General features: G+C 49.5%; 1 long non-coding RNA gene across 1 annotated transcript; it reads right to left on the reverse strand.

Annotated features, from left to right (window-relative positions):
* Positions 1–5,926: 5,926 nt before the first annotated feature.
* On the reverse strand, positions 5,927–6,261 carry LOC139026332 (uncharacterized). Its single transcript, XR_011478111.1, has 2 exons — positions 6,202–6,261; positions 5,927–6,013 (listed from the first exon to the last, which is right to left on the reverse strand). It is a non-coding gene; the product is annotated as an uncharacterized lncRNA (long non-coding RNA).
* Between the last annotated feature and the right edge of the window lie 236 nt (positions 6,262–6,497).

Genomic DNA, 6,497 nt, shown 5'->3' on the forward strand with positions numbered 1-6,497 from the left:
AATCCATGGCTTCTGGTTGGGGTATGTACGTACAGTCACTGTGGGGACGACGTCCTCGATGCACTTATTGAAAAAGCCAGTGACTGATGTGGTGTACTCCTCAATGCAATAGGAAGAATCCCGGAACATGTTCCAGTCTGTGATAGCAAAACAGTCCTGTAGTTTAGCATCTGCTTCATCTGATCACATTTTTATAGGCCGAGTCACTGGTGCTTCCTGCTTTAATTTTTGCTTGTAAGCAGGAGTCAGGACGATAGAGTTGTGGTCAGATTTACCAAATGGTGGGCGAGGGAGAGCTTTGTATGCGTCTCTGTGTGTGGAGTACAGGTGATCTAGATTTTTTTCCTTCTGGTTGCACATTTAACATGTTGATAGAGATTAGGTAAAACTGATTTAAGTTTCCATGCATTAAAGTCTCCGGCCATTAGGAGCACCACCTCTGGGTGAGCGGTTTCCTGTTTGCTTATTTCCTTATACAGCTGACTGAGTGCGGTCTTAGTGCCAGCATCTGTCTGTGGTGGTAAATAAACAGCCACGAAAAGTAGAGACTTTCTTGGCAAATACTGTGGTCTACAGTTTATCATAAGATACTCTACTTCAGGCGAGCAAAATCTAGAGACTTCCTTAGATTTTGTGCACCAGCTGTTGTTTACAAATGTTCACAGACCGTCCCCCCTCGTCTTACCGGAGTGTGCTGTTCTATCMWGCCGGTGCAGCATATATCCTGCTAGCTGAATATCCATGTCATCATTCAGCCACGATTCCGTGAAACATAAGATYRTWCAGTTTTTGATGTCCCGTTGGTAGGATWTTCGTGATCGTARCTCGTCTAATTTATTGTCCAATGATTGTCCATTGGCGAGTAATATTGACGGTAACGGCAGCTRTCCCACTCGCCTTCTGTGGATCCTTGRGAGGCACCCCACTCTGTGTCCTCTGTACCTGATTCTCTTTCTCTTYCCAATAACGGGGATGTTGGCCTTGTTGGGTGCTAGCAGTATATCCTATATCCTTTTTTTGCCGTYAGARACGGTGGCAGAAACATTATGTACAAAATAAGTTGCAAAAAACRCRGCATATTACCACAGTTGGTTAGCCACATTTTAACACATGCTTAGACTAGTCGGTGATAAACCAACATTTTACTACTTTTCCCCCATCAATACACACTCAAACAAGGCACTATCCACCCACCCCCTTCATGTTAATAGATCATGCATACWWACCWTCACACACAGTACCCACACCCAACAGACACCAGTCAATCACCAACACCATCCCCTCCTTACTAATACCTCCTTTTCTCCAATTTAGACTTCATGCCTTGCATGAACAATCAACTAAGCCTCCATAATACAGAGAGAACTACAGTAGAAGTTGTAGTCCAACTATGGACCATGTTTATGCCCTGCGCCAATATATTTATTTGCTCATTTCGGAGTCATAGAAATATTTCGTGATTTTATACAATTTTAGAAGGTGACTTACACTAATTCCTGGTGCTGAGCTTGATGTCCTCTGCAGATCCTCTGCAGATGTTGATGGATAGACTCTAAATAGAACACAGTCACGTTAGCCTCTGCGGTAGTTAGTTTTCTAGCTAGCTAATGTTAGCTAACGTAACCTAATGAAACTAAGGTTAGCTTGCAAAGTTGCAAATCACATCGCCAGATAACAGCCGCCTAATTACATTGATATGCTTTGGAATTTCTAGCCAGCGTATTATGAAAGCTAGCTAGATATTGTTTAGATAAACAAACGTAGTTCGCTAGCTAGCTAGTTATCTAGGTAAAGTTAGCTAATTACTAAGCTTGACTTATTTTCTCTGCTATGCTGATGTTGGCTGATCGGATAGCTCCCTATTTGATGTGAAGGGAAAACTGATAGAATGGTATCACGTTTCAACATTCGACAACATGGCAACCCAATCAGTTGAAACTTCAGTTCCATTTCTAAATGCTCTGGCTGATTACCAGGATGTGTTACTCCGAGCATGTGTTGACCAACTGGCAAGTGTCTTCACTGACATTTTCAACGATGAGCCTATACGGAGGAGGTCAGAGACCTGGCCGTGTGGTGTCAGGATAACAACCTCTCCCTCAACGTGGAGATGATTGTGGACTACAGGAAAAGGAGGCCGAGCACACCCCCATTCTCATCAACGGGGCTGTAGTGGAGCAGGTTGAGAGCTTCAAGTTCCTTGGTGTCCACATCACCAACAAACTAGAATGGTCCAAACACACAAGGCAGTTGTGAAAGGGCACGACAAAGCCTATTCCCCTCAGGAGACTGAAAGATTTGGCACTACAGAGGGTAGTGCGTACGTCCCAGTACATCACTGGGGCAAGCTTCCTGCATTGTCAACGACTCCAGCCACTATCGATGAGACTGTTTCTCTGCTACCGCACGGCAAGCGGTCCGGAGTGCCAAGTCTAGGTCCATAGGCTCCTTAACAGCTTCTTCCCCCAAGCAATAAGACTCCTGAACAGCGAATCTGTCACGTTCCTGACCGGTTTTCTGTTATTTTGTATTGTTTTGACGGTCAGGGCGTGGTTTGGGTGGGTAGTCTATGTTTTGTGTTTCTATGTTGGTTTAATGGGTACCTGATATGGTTCTCAATTAAGGCAGGTGTTTTCATCTCCTCTGATTGAGAATCATATTAAGGTAGGTGGTGTCACATTGTTTGTTTGTGGGTGGTTGTCTCCTGTGTCTGTGTATGTTGCGCCACACGGGACTGTTTCGGTTTGTTTGTTCGTTCGGTCGGTTTTTATGTAGTCTGTTTTTTCTGTTCGTGCGTTCTTCGTGTTACATGTAAGTTCTTACGTCAGGTCAGTCTACATCGTTTGTTGTTTTGTAATTATTCAAGTGTTCGTCGTGTTTTCTGTTTTGTTTATTAAATATCATGTCTTATCACAACGCTGCGTCTTAGTTCAATCCATGCTCCTCCTCTTCGGAGGAAGAGGAACACCGTTACAGAACCACCCACCACAACAGAACCAAGCAGCGTAAGTTCGAGCAGCGGCCGAGTAATCAGGACTCGTGGACTTGGAGGACGTATTAAACGGAAAGGGTTGCTACACATGGAGGAGATCCGGCTGGAAGGGATCGCCTCCCATGGGAACAGCTGGAGGCATTGAGGAGTGCAGAGGCTACCGGAGAAAGGAACGAAGATATGAAGGTACGCGGCTAGCAAGGAAGCCCGAGAAGAAACCCAAAAATTTCTTGCGGGGGCTAAGAGGTAGTGGGCCAAGGGCAGGTAGGAGACCTGCGCACTTCTCAGGCTAACCGTGGAGAGCGGGAGTACGGGCAGACACCGTGTTACGCAGTAGAGCGCACGGTGTCCTCTGTACGTGTGCATAGCCCGGTGCGGGTATTCCACCTCCCCGCACTGGTAGGGCTAGATTGAGCATTGAGCCAAGTGCCATGAAGCCGGCTCTACATATCTGGCCACCAGTACGTCTCCTTGGGCCGGCTTACATGGCACCAGCCTTACGCATGGTGTCCCCGGTTCGCCTACATAGCCCGTGCGGTTATTCCACCTCCCCGCACTGGTCGGGCGACGGGGAGCATTCAACCAGGTAAGGTTGGCAGGCTCAATGCTCAAGGGAGCCAGTACGCCTGCACGGTCCGTATTTCCGGCGCACCTTCCCGCCCCAGCCCAGTACCACCAGTGCCTACACCACGCACCAGGCTTCCAGTGCGTTTCCAGACCCTGTTCCTCCTCCACGCACTCTTCCTATGGTGCGTGTATCCAGTTCGGTGCCTCCAGTTCCTGCACCACGCACTAAGCCTCCTGTGCGTCTCCAGAGCCCTGTACGCACTGTTCTTTCTCCCCGTACTCTCCTGATATGCGGCCCTCAGCCCGGTGCCACCAGTGCCGGTACCACGCACCAGGCCTATAGTACGTTTTGAGAATCCAGTGTGCCCTGTCCCTGCTCCCCGCACTAGCCTGAAGTTGCGTGTCCTTAGCCCGGTGCCTCCGTTCCGGCACCACGCACCAGGTCTACAGTGCGCCTCATCCGGCCTGAGCCATCCGTCTCCCCAGCGCCATCTGAGCCATCCGCTCCCAGCGCATCTGAGCCATCCGTCTCCCAGCGCCTGAGCATCCGTCCCCAGCGCCATCTGAGCCATCCGTCTCCCCAGCGCCATCTGAGCCATCCGTCTCCCAGCGCCATCTGAGCCATCCGTCCCCCAGCGCCATCTGAGCCATCCGTCTCCCCAGCGCCATCTGAGCATCCGTCTCCCCAGCGCCATCTGAGCCATCCGTCTCCCCAGCGCCATCTGAGCCATCCGTCTCCCCAGCGCCATCTGAGCCATCCGTCTGCCCAGTGCCGTCTGAGCCATCCATCTGCCCCGAGCCATTAGAGCCGCCCGTCTGTCCCGAGCCGTCAGAGCCGTTCGTCAGTCAGGAGCCGCTAGAGCCATTCGTCAGTCAGGATCTGCCAGAGCCGCCAAACCAGACAGGATCTGCCAGAGCCGCCAACCAGACAGGATCTCCAGAGCCGCAACCAGACGCGCCAGAGCCGCACCAGACAGGTCTGCCAGAGCCGCCAGTGAGCAGATCTGCCAGAGCCGCAGTGAGCCATGAGCGTCCAGAGCCGTCAGCCAGCCATGAGCTCTAGCGTCAGCAGCCTGAGCGTCCAGAGCCGTCAGCCAGCCATGAGCGTCCAGAGCCGTCAGCCAGCCATGAGCGTCCAGAGCCGTCAGCCAGCCATGAGCGTCCAGAGCCGTCAGCCAGCCATGAGCGTCCAGAGCCGTCAGCCAGCCATGAGCGTCCAGAGCCGTCCGCCAGTCATGAGCGTCCGGAGCTGTCATTCATCCAGAACTGCCTCTCAGTCCAGAGCTGTCCTCTCTGTCCGGAGCTGCCCTTCAGTCCGGAGTTGCCCCTCTATCCTGAGCTACCTTTCTATCCTGAGCTACCTCTCTATCCTGAGCTATCCCTCTGTCCTGAGCTACCCTCTCTGTCCTGAGCTACCTTGTCCCGGAGCTGTTCCTTATCTTGGTGTTGCCCCTCAAATTAGGTGGGTGGAATATGAGGGTGGTCATTCTAAGGGGGAGACGTAAGCTGGGATTGACTATGGTGGGGTGGGACCTCGCCCAGAGCCTGAGCCACCACCGTGGTCAGACGCCACCCAGACCCTCCCCTAGACTTTTGGTGGTGCGTTCGGAGTACGCACCTTGAGAGGGGGTTATGTCACGTTCCTGACCGGTTTTCTGTTATTTTGTATGTGTTTGACGGTCAGGGCGTGAGTTGGGTGGGTAGTCTATGTTTTGTGTTTCTATTTGGTTTAATGGGTACCTGATATGGTTCTCAATTAGAGGCAGGTGGTTTTCATCTCCTCTGATTGAGAATCATATTAAGGTAGGTGGTGTCACATTGTTTGTTTGTGGTGGTTGTCTCCTGTGTCTGTGTATGTTGCGCCACACGGGACTGTTTCGGTTTGTTTGTTCGTTCGGTCGGTTTTTATGTAGTCGTTTTTTCTGTTCGTGCGTTCTTCGTGTTACATGTAAGTTCTTACGTTCAGGTCAGTCTACATCGTTTGTTTTTTTGTAATTATTCAAGTGTTCGTCGTGTTTTCTGTTTTGTTTATTAAATATCATGTCTTATCACAACGCTGCGTCTTGGTTCAATCCATGCTCTCCTCTTCGGAGGAAGAGGAACACCGTTACAGAATCAAATGGTCCTATTTGCATAGTCACTTTAACTCTACCTATATGTACATATTACCTCAATTACCTTGAGTAACCGGTGCCACCGCACATTGACTCTGTACAGGTACCCCTGTATATAGCCTTACTACTGTTATTTTACTGCTGCTCTTGAATTTTTTGTTACTTATATATATACACAGTTGAAGTCGGAAGTTTATGTAGCGTGGTTCATTCTGCGTTGTGTATTTTTAATTAGGACGCTGCACAACTGATGGTCTGCTCGTTGAAATCTTTTTATTTGCCCTGCACACGAAGAGACAACACACACGTTACCCTTGGTGCAGTCACAGCTCTCCGGCACCTTGCTAGCCGAGGGTCAGGCAAAAGAGCGCCAAAAGAATTAACAGGTGCTGCGTGCACACACTCGCTGCACAACAGCATATACAAGTAAAACTATACAGAACATAATTCTGACAAAATAAAAGACATACCTGCACACGAAGAGACAACACACACGTTACCCTTGTGCAGTCACAGCTCTCCCGGCACCTGCGCGAGCACATGGACACTCACTCAACCACTGTCACAAGTACTCAGAAGTTACAACAGTACCCCAGTCAGTGAGCTCTGTGAAACTTGTTAACATAAATTCCTACACTGTCCCACACTATAACAAACGTATGGTTGCAAAACAGTACATTGTATAACCTTATGACGGTTTTATATTAAAAGTTTCGGAGCCAAGGACAACATACCTTGCTAGCCGAGGTCAGGCAAAAGAGAACGATAAAGTGGTATGGGAATACAGATAACCCGCGATGGGCCAAACCAAAATATACAAACTT

The sequence above is a fragment of the Salvelinus sp. IW2-2015 genome, unplaced genomic scaffold (assembly GCF_002910315.2).
Source record: "Salvelinus sp. IW2-2015 unplaced genomic scaffold, ASM291031v2 Un_scaffold4462, whole genome shotgun sequence".
NCBI classification, from domain to species: Eukaryota; Metazoa; Chordata; class Actinopteri; order Salmoniformes; family Salmonidae; genus Salvelinus; species Salvelinus sp. IW2-2015.